The sequence below is a fragment of the Cebus imitator genome, unplaced genomic scaffold, assembly GCF_001604975.1.
Source record: "Cebus imitator isolate Cc_AM_T3 unplaced genomic scaffold, Cebus_imitator-1.0 Scaffold226, whole genome shotgun sequence".
In the NCBI taxonomy this organism is placed as follows: Eukaryota; Metazoa; Chordata; class Mammalia; order Primates; family Cebidae; genus Cebus; species Cebus imitator.
This window is the reverse complement of record NW_016107541.1, coordinates 943,837-965,426: the sequence shown is the minus strand read 5'-3', so window position 1 is coordinate 965,426 and position 21,590 is coordinate 943,837.

Genomic DNA, 21,590 nt, shown 5'->3' with positions numbered 1-21,590 from the left:
TTAAATGACTTTTAGTAAGTTTACTGTGTTGTGCAATAATCCTCATAATTCAGTTTTAGGTTATTTTTATCACTCCAATAAGAATCCCTCATGACCACTTATAGTTAAATCTCATTTCCATCCTCAGTCCTAGGAAACCACTAATCTACTTTCTTTCTCTATAGATTTGTCTCTTCAAGACATTTTTATAAATGAAATAAAACAATACATTGCCTCTTGCACCTGGCTTCTTTTGTTTAGCATTTTATTTTTGAAGTTCATCCATATTGAAGTGTTTAATCAGCATTTTGTTCCTTTTTACTCCTAAGCCATATTTTATTCATAAATTGTATAAAGATAACTTATATTGATTATGTATTCCACATTTTATATAAATTTGGGTTGTTTTCACTTTTGGCTATTATAAATGAGAAACTTATTTATAAAATATAAACATAACACACCAATGACAGGCCTGGGCATTGTTTGTCTATTTTAGAGAATGCCTCAAGTGATTAGATTCAACTATTAGGTCAATCCACTGGGTGCCCCACTTGGTCTGGTACAATTCCAGTTGGACTATTGTTTAAATATAATTGTTAATAATGCCCAGTGTACTCTCCAAAGTGTCTTGGTTTGAAAGTTAAATCATATAATTACTCTAAAATAAGGATATATTTTGTCATCCTGGCAAGGCTACCCACATAAAAAACTCTCAGTCTTGATTAATTCAAAGTGAATATTTAGATCAGGAAGTGGTTGGGTTGGTGGATCACCAGGGTCAACAGCAGGAAAGTCACAATTACACTGTTGATGGAAGCCAAAAATGCCATCCCTAATTGGTGAAATAAAGATTGGACACCTTATAATGGGCCCTATAAACAAACATGTGCTAATCTGTGAACCCCAATGTCTGGGAAGTGGATAATTTGAAACATATTTCTGGATAATGTGGCCGAGTAATAGCTCTGAAATCATCCTACCCGGCTTTGAAGCCAACTCTGCAATATCTTTGTATGTGTGACCTTGAACAGGATAACACAACCTCCCTCAAACATTTCTTTTCCTTTACTTTCAAACACAGTAGAGAGTAAATAGACCAAACATTTACTTTCCCAACATCCCTTGCATGAAGAACACAGCAGTGTGGCCAGATTCTGCATAAAAATGCAAGACACCTCATTAATCAGAATTGCAGATGAGCAGTGAGTTTTACATGAGACCTAATTTTAATTTAAGAGTATTCATTGGCCAGGAATGGTGGCTCACACCTGTAATCCAAGCACTTTGTGAAGCCAAGACAGGAGGATCATTTGACCCTAGGTGTTTGAGGCCAGCCTGGGAAACTGAGTGAGACCCCCCTATCTTTACAAAACATTAAAAAATTAGCCAGGCGCAGTGGCATATGACTGTAATCCCAAATACTAGGGAGGCTGAGGCAACCCCAAGAGTTACAGGCTGCAGTGAGCTATAATCATGCCACTGCACTCCAGCCTGGGCAAGACCCTGTCTCTAAAAATAATAAGTAAATAATATTTTTAAAAAGTATTCTTTGAGGGTCAGGCACATTGACTTACACCTGTAATCCCAGCACTTTGAGAGGCCAAAGTGGGCAGATCACCTGAGGTCAGGAGTTCGAGACCAGCCTGGCCAACATGGTGAGACACCCCCCATCTCTACTAAAAATTCAGAAATTAGCCAGGTGTAGTGGTGCACACCTGTAATCCTACTCAGGAGGCTGAGGCAGGAGAAACACTTCAACCTGGGAGATGGAGGCCGCAGTGAGCTGAGATCATGCCACCGCACTCCAGCCTGGGTGAGAGAGTGAGACTCTGCCAAAAAAAGTGTTCTTTGAAGTTTTAATTTGATTGTACATCTTATATTTTATCTGGCTATCCTTCTATAGGCATGTGACTCAATTCTGGCTGTGGGAACAGAGGGAAAATTTGCTGAGGGCCTTCAGAAAACATCTTTCTCCCTAATCATGACAGATAATTCATCTTTTTGCCCATTCTCTCTTCCTTGTATAGTAACAGAATTTTTAGCTGGAACAATAGCCCTATCATATGGACTACATTTCCCAATAAAACTCTCAGCTAGGTAGGATGATACCACTAAGTTCTGGGCAATGGTAAGTAAGCAAAGAGTAAGCAGGAGCTCCTCAGAATCTTCCTCAAAAGACAGAGACCTTTTTTTCTTCTTACTTGTTTATTTTCTTCTCTCTGCTTGTATAAAAGTAGGTATAATTACTGGGCCCCTAGTGACCACTATGGGCCACGCAATGAAGATCAAACCCCAGGGACTGAAGAGTATAATAATGGATGAAACGTAATAAGTTAAAAACCATAATAAGTTAATTCATAAATAGTATAAGAACATCTCTGCTTCCATCAACCTGCTAACACTATATCTTGTACACTGAAGCCACTGTGAAATTTAGATTGTGAATGCCTATAACGGAACCTAATGTTTATTAATATACTGATAAAGGAAACTTAGTGAATAAAATATCTTTTCTTCCTGGCCTTTCATGTAGTTGCATGAGGATATGATACCAAGAAAGGTGGCAACAACCTTGCAATCATGAGGAGCCAAGCCTGAGAGATGGAGGCATCCTCACTGACACATGTCAAATAGGACATAGCACACAAAGCAGTTGCATAGCAAAAAAAAACAGTCAAGTGCTGGCTAGGGGAGGTGCTCCCAAGACACATTTTTATGTTGCTGCTGCAGTCTTATAAATAGTGTCCCCTTTAATATGTTTAACATAGTAATGTCTCTAAAGTCTTGTCTTTCTACCTCTCCTACTGGGATGAGAATGTTTATTATTCTCAGTCTTCTTTGAAGTTGGTCAAGGCCTTGGAACTTTCCTGGGTCATAGAAATCAAGCAGGAGTGTCATGCCTCCTTCCTGCTTCCTGGCTGAGGTCGGCAGCAGTGCACGCTGGTTCTCCTGTCTCTCTACCTCTGTCCCTGGAATGAGAAGTTCATGCCATACAGAGAGGCAGCACCTCCTTTGTGAGGGATAAGGCCTCCTGCCACTCCATATGAATATTTTCTGAGAGTGAGAAACAGATATGCATTATATGAGGCCCCTAAGCTGCTGGGGCTATTTCCACCTAATCTACAACTGGACAAATATATGAGGTAGCCCATATTGACGTCAAAATAAAAAAGTTACCTGTGCTAATAAGTTCAGCCGGTTCAACCAGTTCAGAAAGCTATAATTAATAAAATAGAAGCTCCAAATGTAGTCTTTCTTTACAAAATTAACCACGATTATGTTTCTAAATATATACATATATTTTCCCCATTTATTTTATTTATTTATTTTATTGCATTTTAGGTTTTGGGGTACATGTGAAGAACATGCAAATTGTTGCATAGGTGCACACGTGGCAGTGTGATTTTCTGCCTTCCTACCCATCACCTACATCTGGCATCTCTCCCCTTGCTATCTCTCCCCAGCTCCCCACCCCCCACCATCCCTCCCCTATTTCCCCCCAACTGACCCCAGTGTGTAGTGCACCCCTCCCTGTGTCCATGTGTTCTCATTGTTCACCACCCACCTGTGAGTGAGAACGTGCGGTGATTGATCTGCTCTTCAGTCAGTCTGCTGAGAATGATGGTTTCCAGGTTCATCCATGTCCCTACAAAGGACACAAGCTCAGAAATATATATGTATTTTTAGAAAATACATATTTTTTGAAAAAGGAAATATATATATATTTTTTTCTTTCTCAAAATTTTTATGAAACCAAAACTCCACACACCTTGTCATCTTCCTTTTTAAACTAATCATGTATCATGGAAATATAGTTATATGTCATTTTAAAAAAATGTATCACAAAGATAAAACCTAGTTAACCAAGTTGTGGGAGTTTTAGGACAGGACAGCAATAATCTTTAATAAAACCTGGTAAAATTCGTCTTCAGGTGTAGATTTTTATCTCGTGTATTAGTCCATTTTTATAGTTCAGTGAAGAAATACCCTAGACTGAGTAATTCATTTAAAAAGAGGTTTAATGGACTCAAGAGTTCCACCTGGCTCAGGGGGCCTCCTAATCATGGTGGAATGTGAAGGAGGAGCAAAGTCACATCTTACATTGCGGCAGGCAAGAGAGTGTGTGCAGAACTGTCCTTTATAAAACCATCAGATCTCCTGAGACTTATTCACTATCATGAAAACAGCACGGAAAAGACCCACCTTCATGATTAAATTACCTCCCACAGGGCCCCTCCCATGACGTGGAGATTATGGGAAATAAACTTCAAGATGAGATTTGGGTGGGAACATGGCAAAACTATATTACCCCTATTTAAAATACACCTCACTGTGACAATTGACTCCATGTGTTCAGGACTAGAATCACAGCATAAGAGAAGAAGCCAAATATTTGCCAGAGAATTTGGCCCTCAAATGAATTTCTCCATGGACTTTTAAATCAATTATTTTTCTTACCTCCTGGCAAATGTTTAAACAAGATTTTACATTAATCTTTAGCATTAAAAATTAATCAGGATAAATGAAGGACTCATTACTGGAGCTGAGGTAGACTGTTTTATCAGAAAGTCACCAATTTCAGATAATTACACAGAGTTTTAAACAGAAGGGAAAGAAAGTGGAGCTTGTATGGGAGTTGCTCACTTCCCACCCTGTGTTTAATGCGGTAGAATAGAGACTGTTTTTCACTGTTTTTCCACCTTAAATATTGTAATCTCAACTCACAAAAATGTCCATTGCTTTGTCCAAAAATCCTTTAATGAACCACCACAATTGTCTGGACCAAGGGATGCTTCCTCCTGGGTCAATGTAAGTAGGTAACAAATACTGGAAACCAGGCTCAGATATAAACGCTATCTTTCTGTTAATAGAGAAATATATCCTGACCAAGCTGCGACAGCCACATGGATATATTACAGGAGGCAAGTTTGAAATAATTTTTAGTCCTTGATGGGAGTTCCAAGACAAGGGCATACATGAGTGCTTCTACGGGAACACACACAGAAGGTAAAGATTCTAACCCAGTATCTCAGTGAGTATCCAAAGCCACATTGTGCAAATACATGAAATTAGAGAGCAGCTGCTTCCTCCTCCCTTTAAATAGGAATAAAATGATGTCCCAGAGGGGACCCTGGAGAGAGAGGCTGACAGGAAGGAGAAACAAAAGCAGGTGGCTTCAAGAAAGGAAAGACTTGAGAGCAGTAGGAAACAGAGAGGGAGATGAGTCAGCACCAGCCCTGGAGAAGCCAGGGCTGCTTGTCTGATTTTTCCACCAAGATCTGTGCAGTTAAGTCTAAAACCTGTTTTTCACACTCTGCAGAAGAGCCTATACATCTTACATCTCATTTATTTATTTAAAAAAATAGTCCGGGTGCTCACTAAAAGGGCCCATTGGGTTGGGAGTGGAAGAGGGAGGAAGTGAAGTAAAGGAAGGAATGAGACAGTGAAGAAGCAGTATCACCTGCATGTAGGTACTTGCAAGGTGTTGTTGGCAGTCACCACTGTGGGCTCCCAACTTCCTCTGGACAAAAAATCTCACATAATTCATGTGTGATACCTGAAATTCTAGAATTAGCCATCATTAGTCATTGCTGTTTCCAGACTAAGGCATCATACAGCAGGAGTGCATAGCACATTTGCTCGTAGGCCCAGTCCCCAGATGCTTCTATCCCTGTAAACCCACTTCCACCCCAACTCACTGCCACCCAAAGCCAAAGAAGACAGGGCTCCCAGGAGGCAAGGCATGAGTTACAGAGAAGACATTATGGAGAAATGAAGATTCCTGCAAAGTCAGAAAGGAAGGAGTGATTAGGACCAAATCTAAGCCTGCATCAGAAGGTTACCCAGGCTTCAACTAGAGATTAAAAAAACCACAGAATTTGTGGGCCTTAGTGCAAAATGAAAAGCAGAGTCTCTTCTTTAAAAATTATTAAGAACCAAGGTGACAATAGGAGAGCATTGAATGAAACCTGGAGTCCTTCTGCCATGGGGCCCTGTGTAATTGCTCAAGTTGCAGGTTCATGGCTGGCCCTGACTCTGTGCCTCCTTGCAAACATCTAAGGAGAGTCTCGGGATACTTCATCAGAATAGGTGACAACAGGTCAGCTTTGAGGTAACACAGCAGCTACGTGCACAGAAAGACTCACATGTTGCTTTAATTTTCTACTGGAATATAGAGCGCCCCCATAAGGAGCTCTTCAGTGGCAACACTACCTTTCCTACCTGGTGAAAGATGACCTGGGAGAGTAAACCCTATCATGCTGAGAGAATTGCTCCTTAGGACAACAGCTGTCTCAAAGGGTGAGCACCTCATTAACCTGACTGCTTAAGCATGGTAAGCTACAGAAGCACTTCAGGAGAGGGGCAGGAAAATAAAAAACTTCAATAACTACACTTAATAGCACCTGGATTTAATAAACCCCAAGAGATAGCGTGGGACACATAGTCCTTTGATAGAACACATGCACAGAAGTTGCAAGATTCTAACCAAGTGGAACACCCCAAATAACAAATGTAAACCCCTAGACAATATTAAAGAAAAAGATAGAAAACTGAAGCAAATAAATTACTTCCAAAGCAAAAAAGTCAAATGTCATCACTGCAAATGTTATAATTATTTAATTCAACCATTCCAACTTCTCCCAATGCAACTCTGTGAGTACCTCTTCCCTTCACCACTGTTAGGCTCAAATGGTTTACAAAGTGATTTGGTGAATAAGTCCCTTGCTCATTATGTGACAAAACTAAAGAAAATAAGCCGGGTGCAGTGGCTTAGGCCTGTAATCTCAGCACTTTGGGAGGCCGAGGAGGGAGGATCATGAGGTCAAGAGATTGAGACCATCCTGGCCAACACGGTGAAACCCTGTCTCTACTAAAAATAAAAAAATTAGCTGGGCATGGTGGCATCCGCCTGTAGTCCCAGCTACTTGGGAGGCTGAGGCAGGAGAATTGCTTGAACCCTGGAGGCAGAGGTTGCAGTGAGCCGAGATTGTGCCACTGCACTCCAGCCTGGCNAAAAAAAAAAAAAAAACAAAAAAAAAACTCAAGAAAATAGATTAAAATTAGTAATCAGGTCAATGTCTGATAAGATTCGGATCTGCGTCCCCACCCAAATCTCATGCTCGATTGTAATCCCCCATGTTGAAGGTGGGGCCCGATGGAAGGTGATTGGATCATGGGGGCTGTATCTCATGGTTCAGTCTCATCCCACCTTGGCAATGCATAGTGAGTGAGCTTTCACAAGATCTGGTTGTTTAAAAGTGTGTAACCACTCCCTGCTGTCTTCTCCCTGCTCCTGCCATGAGAAGATGCCTGCTTCAGCTCTACCTCACCCCATGAGTAAAAGCTCCCCGAGGCCTCCCCAGCCATGTTTCCTATACAGCCTGTGGAGCTGTGAGCCAATTAATCATCTTTTCTTTATAAATTACACAGTGTCAGGCATTTCTTTATAGCAATGCAAGAATAGACAAACACAAAGTCATGGTATTCTGTGTATAAAACGAAAATTATGATCATTGTTCAGCCTTATTTACTCTCTTTAGCCTTACAAAGCCCACTCTGTTTTTCAGTAACACTGGCAAAGATGCTTGGCCGAGCATATTTCTCCATTGAAAGATTAATAAAATGGCACAAGTAAGCCTACATAGGAACCCTGAACTAACACCACTCAATTTTACATTCAAGCCGGCCTTACTTTTTTTCACAGACACATGACACTCATTTTCAGAGGTCGTTGGAGTTGCCATTTTCCTCAGAGGCTCATGGTATAGAATCTGAAGGTGAAAGGGGAATACATGAAGCAAAGTCTGTTCTGTCTCTGGATGGGTCCTTACCTTCTGAGGGTGGCCTCCCTCCCCACTCAGGACTCTTGTGGAGTTGGATGGGTCCTCGCCATGTGAGGGTGGCCTCCCCCTGCCCCGCTCAGGACTCTTGTGGATTTGGATGGGTCCTCACCTCGTGAGGGTGGCCTCCCTCCCTGCTCAGACTCTTGTGCATTTGGATGGGTTCTCACCTTGTGAGGATGGCCTCCCTGCCCCACTCAGGACTCTTATGAAGTTGTCCTTTTTCCCCACCATGGTCAGTTCTCTTGCTGTATTTGAGATTGTCCATAATAACATTTGGGCATTAGCCACCAGGTACTCTGTGGACCCTGGGTCAAAAATGGGGCATGTTTGCTACATCCTTGGGTAAGAAGAGTGCAATGGGACCTCATGCGAGCCCACCTAGGATGCTGAGGAGCCTCAGTGCCTGTTTTCAAGCGAGCAGAGTCGCGTGAGAGAGACTGATGTCCGAGGAGCCTATGACTGGCCCCATTGTGGTGAAGCTGGTGGCCCACAGGCTTTTAAAGAATAAGTTTCATTATGAAACCAACACCCAATGAACTGCAGACAAGGAGATTCACTTAAAACAAATGTGACGTAAACCTTCTCATTTCCCAAATGTTACAGTAACTTTTAGGGCAAGACAGCAGAACAGAACTCTGAAATGGAAATGGAATGATCAACTATGTCATGGAATTGGGAAATAGGAGTAACCAGGCAAGACAGAAGAGAAAGCAGATTTTCAATGCCTTCAGGGATAAACATTCCCATTAAAGACACTCTTCTCAGTAGAGATATTACAAGAATTGAAGGCTCAATACACTCATTCATTCTTAAATATGGAGCAAGCCTCTGTTAAGTCCCAGACCTCCTACCTACATTGAGAATACAGTGGTAAAACAGTCATTCACAATCCCTGCCTTTGGGCAGCCCAACTAAGTAGAAAGATGGTCAATTAAACATATATTTATATAAAATTCAATATATATCCACCAATTACTTTATATCTCACTACATCATTCTGTCTCCAAAACAAAGATCGATTAGATTCAGTGCCATATGTGTGAAAGTATATTAAATCAGAAAGTCTCTTTGCCAATTATTTCAACTTGTCTAAGCCTCTGTTTTCTCTTATGTAAAATGGAGATACTCATACTTATTTGCTCTATTATTGTGAAAATACAGCATATGAAAAATGACTAGAATGATGTCTGAGATATGGCCCATACTCAATATGTTACAGCTTTATCACCCAGAGTAGTTGGGTTTTGTTGTTGTTCTTGTTGTATTGTTTTGTTTTTGTACTGTTGTTTTGTCTGAAAATGTCTGGAAAACTTACCAGACCTATTTCCACTAACAGACAAGAGGGCACGAGATGACAAAACAAAAGAAGTGGATCTGAGATGGAAAATATTTATTTAAATCATTTATTATCCAGACATCCTATAAGAGAGGTCCAGAAAAATGAACTGCTGTTTTAGGAAGACTGTGAGACTGGAAGTGATGACAGAGAGAGGTTGCTTATTTTCTGTTTGTCAATATCATCAAGAGAATGGATATTTATTTGTACTATATGATTTTACATGTGAACATTCAGGGAACCAGGCTTAAAAGGTCTTTGAAGGTGTTTCCAGGGTTAGGACACAATGTCCAGACTTTGCTCTTAATACTTTCTGCTGTAACACCAATAACACAGGCAAGAAGCACCTGCCCCCAAAGTGCTGACAGCACCAGGTGCGGCTGGTGGATCTGAATGAATGTTTTATTAAAACTTGTTCGAGGAAATTGTGCCCAAGGAAACATGGTTTTATACTCTTTCTTATGAACTCAGGAAAGGAGCAATGGATGATATATGGTGCACAAATAAAAAATTAATGAGAAAAAAATCAGGAGTTCAGCCTAATAATATGTGAAGAGGCAAGATTCAGCAGGTAACAGAAGATATTTTCTTTTTCATCCATGTGGGCTCTTTTTATTCCTAATCTCCCTCTTAACATGCTGTACGCTTGACAATAAAAATGCAGTTAGCTGTACTGCATCTTTAAACATTTATAAACTTATATTTAACTAGTGCTTTAGACTTTTAAGTGTTTTTGCAACCCACAGACTCTTCAAGCTGTTGGCAAATGCGTAACTACCACCCCTGAACTTCCTAGAAACAATTAAGAGAGAAATTGCAGACAGCTTGAAATATAGTCCTGGACAGATATGTATGCCTACTTTTAAAATGCATTTCATACAGATTATATAACTTTGAGAAATGCCTTATTTACTTAATACTGCATTATAATCACTGTCAATTATTATTAAGTATTTTGTAGATGCACCAAAACAACACAAAAAGTATTTTAGAACTTACTATTCATCCAGCCCTTACAGAGCCACAGGCTATGAGATTTTTCACTTGTAGGTAAAGCCCAAAATAATTGTGAGTCAATCCTGACTAAGTTTCTGGAAATCTAGGGCTCAACTCCCTCAGAGAGAGAAAGCTCTGTGTCCCACATGGCCAGTGGGCGGTACCTTCCCTCTGGATCTTTGAGATGTTTCCCAGTAGGGTCCATGGAGACATCAGACCTCAATCAAGTTTCCTTGCCAGGCACACTATGTCTGTATTAGCTAACTTGGTTTGCCAGGACAAGTACCACAGGCTGAGTAGCTTAAACAAAAGAAATGTGTTGTCTCATAGTTCTGAAAACTTGAAGTCCAAGGTCTAGATATGGGCAGAGTTGCCTTCTTCTACAGTCTATTCTCCTTGGCCTGCAGGTGGCTGTCTTTTCCTTGTGTCTTTCAGTCATCTTCCCTGTGTGTGTGTGTGTATGTGTCTGTATCCTAATTTCATCTCATAAAGATACCAGCCATAGTGGATTTGGGCCCACCCTGTGACCTTATTTTATCTTAATTACCTCTTTAAAGGCCTTATCTTTAAATATAGTCATATTCTGAGGTTTTGAGGGTGAGGACTTTAACACATGGATTTATGGCAGACACAATTTATCCCGTAAAAGTCCCATAGTAAGAAAAGGAACCCACCCAATTCCAGTTCCTCATTCTTATGCTGCTTATGCCTACCCAGCCCTTTCCCAGTGACCACAATACAAACATTGACTTCTGATACATACATACCTACAATAAAGTTTAATTTATAAATAGGCTTAGTAAGAAATTAACAACAATAATCATAACAATAATAATTATATAATAGAACAATTATAACAATATACTGTAATATAAGTTATATATATCTTCCCTTTGTCTCTAAAAAATTATACTATACCATGGATAATGAAAACTATGTAAAACAAAACTGCAGATAATGGGGACTGCTACATTTCTGTGTATTTGTTGTAAAATCTCTTTTATTTCTGATTGCAATCATTTGAGACTTTTTTTAAGTTAGTCTAGCTAAAGTGTGTTGACTTTGCTTATCTTTTAAAAATATTCTTGGTTTTATAGATATTCTCTATTGTCTCTATTTTACTTATTTCTTCCCTGATTTTTATTATTTTCTCCATTCTACTACCATTTGGGCTTTGTTTATTTTTCTTGTTTTAATGTACTGAGATGAAAGGTTGTTTACTTGAGTACTTTTTTCCACAATGTAGGCATTTGTGGCTATGATTTTCCGTTTGAGAGCTGATTTTGATGCATCACGTAAGTTTTTGTATGTTGTTTCTAGTTTTGTCTCAAGATTTTTTTTTTCTTTTGATTTCTTATTTGACCCATTGGTAGTTTAGAAGTATATTTTTTAACTTCCACTTAATTGTAAATTTTCTAATTTCACTCTTGTTACTTCTAGTTTCATATCATCTAGTCAGAAAAGATAATAGATATGGTTTCAATGTTCATAACTTTTCTGACTTGCTTTGTGGCCTAACATATGATTTATCCTGGAGAATGTTTCATGTGTGCTTGAAAACAATGTTTATCTTGCTGCTGTTGAACAGAATGTTATGTCTATGTCTGCCAGATGCACTTGTTCCATAGTGTCACTCAAATCCACTCATTAAAAATGTACTACTTGTTTAAATTATCTACCCATTTCTGAAAGTTCTTACTCTTGTAAAATTGCTCTCTACATCCCACCTCAGTTATGTTGAGTTTTGTTTTATATGGCTTAGTTAGTTAAATGTTGAGTGCATGTAGATTTAAAATTGCTATATTCCTTTGATTCAATGATGCTTTTATTACTATATAATGACTTTGTGTCTTGTGAAAATTTTTCAACTAAAGTTTATTTTTCTCTGATATAAGTATAGATATTTCTGCTCTATTTTTTGATACCTTTTGCTCTCTTTTGCATGGATTATCTACTTCCATCTTTTTACTCTCAACTATGTGTGTCCTTAATTTTAAAAGGAGTCAAGAAACATATTGTTGAATTAATTTTTTCCACTGAATCATTCTATTATTTTTATTATAGAATTTAATCCAGGTACATTTAAAGTAATTGTTTATAGCAACTTACTCTTGCCATATTGTCAAGTGTTTTCTGACTAATTTGTTTCTTCGTTCTTTTCTTTTTCTTGTTATCTTTCTTTATGATTTGATAAGTTTTGTAGTGGTATGCTTTAATTACTTTCCTTTTCTTTTTGTATCTACTACAGGTTTTTTATTTGTAGTTTCCCATGAGGCTTAAATACCTTATAGCATTCTATTTTAATCCAATAACACTTTACACTTTACATAAATAAAATTCCACACTTTTAATAAAACTCTGCACTTTAATTTCTGTCCCCCAACTTTATATTATCCATGTCCCAATTTACATCTCTTGTATATTATGTATCCATTAGAAAATCATTAAAGCTATAGTTATTTTGTATTATAACTTTTCTAAAGTTAAAACTTATGTATGCACCACCTTATAATATTTTATGAATTATATTTTTACATATACAGTAAATTATATATTTCATATGCTTTTGTGTTGTTGGCATTCTTTGATTTCAATGTAAAGAGCTCTATTTAGCATTTTTTTTTTTTTTTTGGTAATGCTGTTATAGTGCAGATGAATTCAGTTTTTGTTGCTTGGAAAGTAATTATCTTTTCATCATTTTGGAAGAACAAATTTTCGGGGTATAGCATTATTGATTTCAGAGTTTTTGTTTATTTTTCTTGTTTATTTCAGTATTTTGAGTAGCACACCACTTTTTCCCAGCATGTAGGTTTTTGGCTGAGAAATCTGTTGATAGTCTCATGGAAGTTCCATTGTATGTGATGAATCAGTTTTTTCTTGCTGCTTTCAAAATTCTCTCTGTATTTGATTTCTGAGTTTGATAATAGAGTTGCTTGGTGAAGATTTTTTTGTATTTGGTGTTCTTTGGGCTTTGTGGATCTGATTGTTCATTTCTCTCTCCAGATTTGGGAAATTTTCTGTCATTATTTCTTTAATCTTTCTGTCCATTTCTTTTTCTCTGAGAATACTATAATGTGTACACTTATGCACTTGAAAATCTCCCATAAGTCTCAAAAATATTAATTCACTGTTTTTCATTCTCTTCTTATTTTTTTTTCCTCTGACTGGGTTACTTAAAATGACCTGCATTTAAGCTCACAGATTCTTTATTCTGCTTAATTTTATTCATGATCAGAACATTATAAAAATTTTGATTTAATCATTTTGTTCTTCAGTTTCAGATTTCTGTTTGGCTCTTTTTTGTAGTTTATCTTTATTTGACTTCTGATTTTGTGTATTATTTTCCTGATTTAGTTTGTCAATTTTTTTTGTAGTTTGCTGCACTTCTTTAAGATGCTTATGTTAAAATTTTGTCAGGTAGTTTGTAGATCTCCATTTCTGCAGGGTGTGTGTGTGTGTGTGTGTGTGTGTGTGTGTGTGTGTGTGTTTTCCTTTGGTAGTGTCATGTTTCTCTGATTACTTTTGATTCCTGTGACTTTGTCATGGTATCGCCACACTCAAAGTAATTGACATCTCTTGTAGTCTTGACCAACTGGCTCTGGTAGGAAAAGCTTTTAACCAATCAGCCTGATATGGTTTGACTCTGTGTCCCCACTCAGATCTCATCTTGAATTGTAATCTCTACGTGTCGAGCAAGGGAGGTGATTGGACATGGGGGTGGTTCCCCCCTGCTGTTCTCGTGCTAGTGAGTAAGTTCTCACAAGAGCTGATGGTTTTATACGTGTTGACAGTTCCTTTTTCACACACTCACACTCTCTTCTGTCACCTCGTGAAGATGGTGCCTGCTCCCCTTTCCACCATGACTATAACTTTCCTGAGGCTTCCCCAGCCACGTGGAACCATGAGCCAATCAAACATCCCTTGTTTATTAATTACCCAGTCTCTGATCGTATATTTATAGCAGTGTGAGAATTAAATAATATGCAGCCTGTCCAATATTCTGACAAAATATTAGGATCCATGAATGGGCCTTCTCTGGAATCGTCAGTCAAGTTGGTTTGCTGCTGGAGTGTTTGGGCGGGCTTTCCTCATGCATGGATCAGTAAGTAGATGAGAGATGGTCTTGGTGCCCGGGTTCACAGGAGTCAGGCTGGTTGGTACTCAGGTCTGCAAGGGCAGGCCTGAAACTTGAATGCATAGGGGTAGGCATGAAGCCTGGGCTCACAGGGGACCAACTTAGCTCTGAGGTGGGCCTTGACCCTGTGTCTATGGGAGCTGTCCTGGTATTGTGACAAGTCTTGTGCCTAGGTTCATGGGGATGCACCTGATTCTAAGTCCACAGGAACTGGCCTGGTGGACTCAGGATCAAGGTTCACTGGAGTGGGGCTGGTATCTGGTGCATAGAGGTGGTCCTGGATTCTGGAGTTATGAAGATAGGCAAGATGATTTTAAACAATTGACAATCGTAGTTAAAGATTTTGGAAAAAAAAAAAAAACAGTTGTTTTGCATTATTTTGTTTTTTAAAGAAGTCATAAATCTTTATACTTACAAATCACTTTATATCATCTAATTTAAAAAAGCTAACAAAAAATATTTTAAACAGGGCATTGGGATAAATTAACCTTATTTAGTGAAATGTGGTTTTGCAGATAAAGTGTAAATTTTCTTTAAATTCCATTGAATCAGTATCCTACAGCTCAATATATTAGTTGTTAGCTCCTGGACTTTTAAAAGTTTCTTTCAGTTCTTGACATAAATAAATCCTAATTCAAGCAATTCATCTGTTAGGTTTTCTAAAGTAAAGTTGATTCTACAGGCCAGAAATGGCAAATAGTAGAGCTTAAGTTTGCTAATTGGTCTCTCAACTTTGTAATTATATTTCTTTTCTCAGAACATCATTCCAAAAAAAAAAAAAAAAGTTATTTTCTCGCTTGATCTACACGCTATGTTAAAAGCCCCCCAGCTGACTCAAATGGGCAGCCAGTGCTGGAAGCAATGAATAGTGTTTGCCATCAAAGATTGCCTTGAATAATCCCAGGTGTTGCTGGAGAAGCGCAAGTCAGACTTATTGAATACTCATTGACATTTTACTTAAGCCTGGTTTGATGCATTTAAAAAAATCAGTAATTGTGATAAAGTACAGTTTGAGAAGATTTGGAAGCTCTCAGATGATATAAAAAATGTTTTCCATTTATGATTCAGTCTTATATAAACGCTTTTTTTTAAAGGCAGAAGATAAAAAGAGTTCTCCTGTATATACAAAAAGGAAACTTCTTACATCTGTTTTAAAACAAAAAAAATCTCATGTCTTTTCAGTGTTTGCAACACTTCTTTTTAGTGTTTGCAACATAGTTCAAAAACATATGTAAATCATTGACTCTGCTGTGAATATTAAAAGTTTTGTGTGTGTGTAAAATACATACAAAAATACACATGTAGCATCTTAAAATAGTAGAAAAATTTTAAATATTACATAATCATGATTTATTAACAGCTATAAATAAGTTACTTGAGTTAATAAATGATTATTCCTAAGACACCTGTAAAATGAACCTTCATCATCTGGGGATAAATATTTAGCATGTAATGAAAAGTTATTTTAATATGGATGTTTCCAACTCCTCCATCATTGTCTGCCTTCAATCCTCCTGCAGCCCTACTTTTCTCTGTGGCGTCCTTGCTCTCTACTGAATCTGTCAACTTCCCTTTCTATGTAATTTCTTGCTCCCTGATTCTCCTCCTCTCTTCTTTGTTTGACTAGCTTCCCTGTATTATTTGCCTTAACTATTTTTCCCTCCCTGGCTCTGGGCAGCCCCTTTCATGTACCCTTCCTCTGGGCTCCCATAGCACTTTGCTTGTCTGACCTTCACTAGACTCTCAAGGTTAAGGACCAATATGCTATCTCTATATCACCAGTTCCTGCATTATTACAGTACACAGAACACAAGTTCTTTGTTGTTAGTTACTTTTAGTCATTTTAGTCATTTAGAATTAACAAATGTGTAGCTATTAATTAAAGGATGCACAGCTCTTCACATGTAATGCTGTTTCTACCACAATAACTCTGGCATTTGGAAAAAATGGAGACATTTGTGTCAAGTTATTCCTTTTTTAAAATTAAAATAGAACAAAGTCAAAACTCTGGCAATAAAACTAATTTTGAACTTATAATTACAACGTTTAAAGTTTATCATTTTGTTGGAAATAACCTCTCATAAACTTATTTCAAGTGAAATTACCACAGTGATTTATATGAAATATTGATGAAAAATTATCTTTCAGTTGGAATGGTATGTAACCATTTTTCTGTTATTTTTAAGGGCCCACAGCTCTTGACAACATTACTTCAAAGTTTGAGTAAACTGAGTTTCTCAGATTTAATAGTGTTCCTTTTCCTTTTTCTATAGAAATTATATTGGAAAACAAGAACCAGATGGCCGAGTAAAGGTGAAAAGTTTCAAACATCCTTATGTTTTGAACAGTATATATACTAGAATTTATTGTGACAGTGGTATTTTAAAAGCCAAATGACAGTTAATTGGCTTTTCTGAATAAAGTATTTCAAAGCAAATGTCTTTACCTGACCATACATTTCAGAATGACCCACATATGGAAATTGATGACAAGTGAAACTTAAATGTAAGACAAATATACAACTTGTATTTAGTATTTTACCTAAAAATATACATTAGCAGCTAGCGCCAGGCATTATTCCAGTAAAATTTTCATCTCTGGAGGAGATGAAGTCATCATAGGGTAAGTAGATTTATTAAATAGGTTCCATTTCACAATTTCATAGACTAGTCAGTACCTGCTTTAATAATCACACCTTCATTCAAATGTTTAACAGCAGATACAATTACTTTGAAACAGAATCCAAAAGAGAAACTATCAAGGCTATGGACTTCCATGGGAAGGAACAGAAAGAAAACAAGTCTATGATGTACCTAGTAAAGGAAAACAGTTGCTCACTCTGCTCAATGACTATGCTTGTTTTCCCAGCACTTCCTATATTAAAGCTTGTTGTAATAGTTCCCCCATTCTATTCTTAGTGAGACAGCCTTTGGCCACACACATTCTAACACACTCAGGTTATTGTCAAGAAACATTGCAGTTTCCACTTGGAGATCAGGTATCACTCTTATCCTTAGGGTGCACACGGAATATTTTTGTTAGAATTTTACAAAACATACATGCCAAAATGAGAAACATTTGCCAAAATAACAGAAAGAAAATGCAATTGGCCTATTTTTTTATTATAAAGTGATGGGTATATTATATTACAAACCAAAAATAAAATTATAATCCTCCAACCCACTGAATGAACCTCTTCTCTTGGCCATGAGGATTCCAAAGAAACCTAAAAAACTAGCTCAGCTAGTGTTTCATGGGAAAAGGGGAGTCAGACATGACTTTTTATACTTTCTTCCCTTTGAAATTCAGGCACAGTTTACCAACATGGACATCAAAATAGAGATCTTAAGACTGATGTAGCAGACTCATTGTAGCAGTAATATATCAAATTGCAACCTGACTCTTGTATACCATTTCATGAGAGATAACAGGTTTGAAAAAAATCAAAATATTTTACCCCCAAATATATTTCTTTGACATCTATTGAAATAGCCCTGCAAAGCTGCCTCTTGAAGAGAAAATTTACATTGTGTAGAGAATCCTCTTCCATTTCCAGGTCTTTTCCTGTTCCTGAAGAGATTACCTGAGAGTCTAGCACCTTTTCAAAGTCTGAACAGAAAATATTTGCCATCTATTGCCTCTGAGAATGGCCATCTATGAGACTTCATCTACATAATAAGAATATTGGTCTCCACAGCTACTTATTTTAACCCAGACATTCTTTTCTATTGATTCCAGGTCTTTAAATAATAACTTAAATCTTGCAATCACTAGCCAATCAGAAAATCCTTGAATTCACCTTTGAACTATAAGTCCCTTGCTTCAAGTTGTCCCACCTTTCCATACTGAAGCAATGTATACTTCACATGTATTGATTGATACCATATGTCTCCCTAAAACCTATAAAATTAAGCTGTAACCCTACCATCTTGGGGACATCTTCTCAGGACCTCTTGAGGCTGTGCCAGTGGTCATGGTTCTCACATATTGCTCAGAATAAATCTCTTCAATTATTTTACAGAGCTTGGCTTTTATCCTCGACAATATTATATGGAAGAAAAAGGTCAGAGAGTTTAAGAAAAAAAAGGCATATAAAATCACATATATTCAATTCATTTCTTGTGGCAGTGAGAGGTTGTGCTTCCTTTAAGGTCCCAGAAAAAAGAAAAAGAATAAATCTCACCACCAATTTCCAGTAAATGTCCACAATATATCCTTATTCCAAGTTTGCCTTTTGAAAAATTAACTCCTTCTCTCTAAGATGCATTTAGAGGGCACTAGAGAGAGCCCATTTGCTTTGAAGAATGTCTGGATACTGCTTGGCCCAATTGCAGATGCCTAAGTACCTGTGTAACAAGACCTAACACCGGACTGCATCTGCTGTAACACTAGCTCTGTTTCCCTGTAAATTTCTAGGGAGCAAGGAATGTGCTCTGTGTTTATTTTATACTCCATCTGTTGTTGGGGTGGATCTACAGGGCCTTAAGCCTCCTGAAAGGAAAGCTACATCCACAAGTTTGACAACCTGAAACTTGGCACTCAGATGAGGTACAACCTGAAAAGGCCCTGATAAAAACCTGAAGAGCTTGCAACTACACTGTCTAAACATTCACATAGGAGCTCCCTGTGAATGTTTTCAGGGAGCCTTTGGCTGAGTGGTCACTAAGCTGGCTTTGCATTAAGGCCCTCTGGGCTCAAAGCCCTCCTCACAGCCTCATTCTACCAACTCTGTGGCTCTGGTCAGCCTATTTACCTCCCCACACCACAGATTCCTTACCTTCAATTGGGATCCCTTCAGAAAGGTATTGTGAGATTGCAGAAAACAATTCCTTAGAAGCTCATAGCATAGGGCCAATTGTGAAGCAATGTGAGTCGTGATAGTTATTGTCAAGTCATTTTGTGCACACAACACAAATTAGTGAAAAACAGCAAAAGGACTCCCTGCCTGACTTCAAGTCTAAGCTTTTACAACTTCTTAAGCACTTAGTCTCTGTCTCTGAAGCAGAGGAACGTGGTCATGAACACCTCTGAAAATACTTATCTTACCTTCAGGCTGTATATACGGAACCTTTCATGCAAGATGTAGTCCATGACTTACAAGGCAGAAAGAAAGTACTCATTGTGCTTTTAGAATGGGCTTGTGTGTCTGCAAGCTTGTGTGTCTGCTAGCTCATGATGTCTCCAGAGGTTAGAGTGAATATCTGATTAACTCTTATAATAGATTAAGCCAAGACAATTCGTTGTTGGGGAGACTAGCCCTACCGTTCAGAGGTAGGGGTAATTTATACCAAAAAAAAACTACAAATCTGCCAGGCACAGTGGCTCACACCTGTTATCTTAACACTTTGGGAGGCCAAGGCAGGCAGATCATTTGAGCTCAGGCGTTGGAGACCAGCCTGAGCAACACAGAAAAACCCTGTCTCTACAAAAAATACAAAAATAAAATTATTCAGGTGTGGTGGTGTGCACCTGTAGTCCTAGCTACTTGGGAGGCTGAGATGGGAGGAACCCTTAAGCCCAGGAGGTAGAGGCTGCAGTGAGCTGGATCATGTCACTGCACTCTAGCCTGGGTAAAAACGTGAGACCTTGTCAAAAAGAAAAAAAAATCCTACAAATCATGAATGGTTATGTTGGTTTGAGTCATTTTACAGTAGACTAAGTGTTACTTTCTATTTCTCTTCAGGTTTGCAACACGTGATAACCACTGTATTTGACAAGTATTGAGTTATTTTCAGGAAACTGTAGGTTGCCCTCTACTTTGTATGATAACCATATGTGCATATTCTCACTGTATGTAAATGAAACTACCTTTGCAAAAATGGTAACAGAGAGAAAATTATGGCAGCGAACGATCTGACCTAACTGACTCCATTTTGCCTTTAACCGCCAAGCTGCCCTATTTTATTCCTGGACGTAGGCCAAACTAATGTGAGAAGGAATTTCGTTTATAGTTTAAACAAAGATGATAACAGCTCCTCCACAAAACCAATCCCCTTCTTGCCTAGGAACCAGACTGCCTTTGTAAAACTAATATATTAGCTAAAAGATTAAAAATTATGGCTCAGGAGTCATGCAGTCACAGGCCATAAGATAACTAACCACCCCAATTGCTGCTATTGATAACAGTACTACCATAAAACCTGAGATTGGTGTTTGAGATATTTTTCAGGCCCTGAATGCCAGTGGATCAGCTGGTGTCACTCAGGTTAGTAAACTGGCTCATCTGATTTATGGTTCCTACCCAGGAACTGACCCAATGCCATAAAACAGCTTTGCCTCTCTGTGATTTTGATCCCCAAACCAACCAATCAGCATTCCCTCTTACCAATTCTTCTGTGTGCCAAACTATCTTAAATGAACAAAACAAAAAAACAACTCCAGCCTCCAAATTTTGTGGGGGGAGGCTGATTAGAGCAATAATACAGCTCGTCTCCTGCTTAGCTGACTCTACATGTATTAAACTCTTTTCTCTATTGCAGTTCCCCTGTCTTGATAAATTGGCTCTATTTAGACAGCGGGCAAAATGAACCCACTGGGCAGTTACATATGATTTTTAGCTATTGTCCTTGTATTTCTTTTATAAATGAACATGAGGAATAATAAAAGTTACTGTTGAAGTAATAAGGGATCCAAAATTTTCCTCTCTACCTTTCCCAGTTTTGTTACAGACTATTTCTGTAAGAATTGTGTGAGTTGTGTGTGTGGACATAGGAAATGAGGGGAATAATATTGCTGATATGGGGAAAACATAATTAAAAGCAAAATTTTCTTCCAATCCTGCAAAAGCTCTCCACAAATGTAGCACAGAAAGAAAATAGTTTGTTATTGAATGAGCATTAAACCAGAATGCGATGCATATCACAGGCAGTCTACTAAGACATTGCATAGACAAAGAAATCTTACTGTTTTATAAGCCAAACAGACATAACTCATTACAAACATGTTTTCAAAATAAATAATAACTAGTCCTCAAGAAAGAGGAGTTGACACTACTATTTGTTACACATAATTTATCCTAGATTCACCTGGTAATTGTGGTCACCATCTGTTACCTAATTGGCTTTATTCAAAGGAAAAACTTTTGTGTATGACAGGAGATAGTGTTACAACTAGGAGCCAGGTGTCCACAGAAGTTAGGCTCCTACCCTCCCATAGATAATTGGAGATAAGAGTGTTATCTTTGATGATTTTATTTCAAAGGGATGGTTCCCTGTTTTTTGAGAGAGATGTTAATGGGATTTAAAACTGGCAAAAAGGTTTATTTGGCTTATAAAAAATTTACATGTGTTTCAAAGAG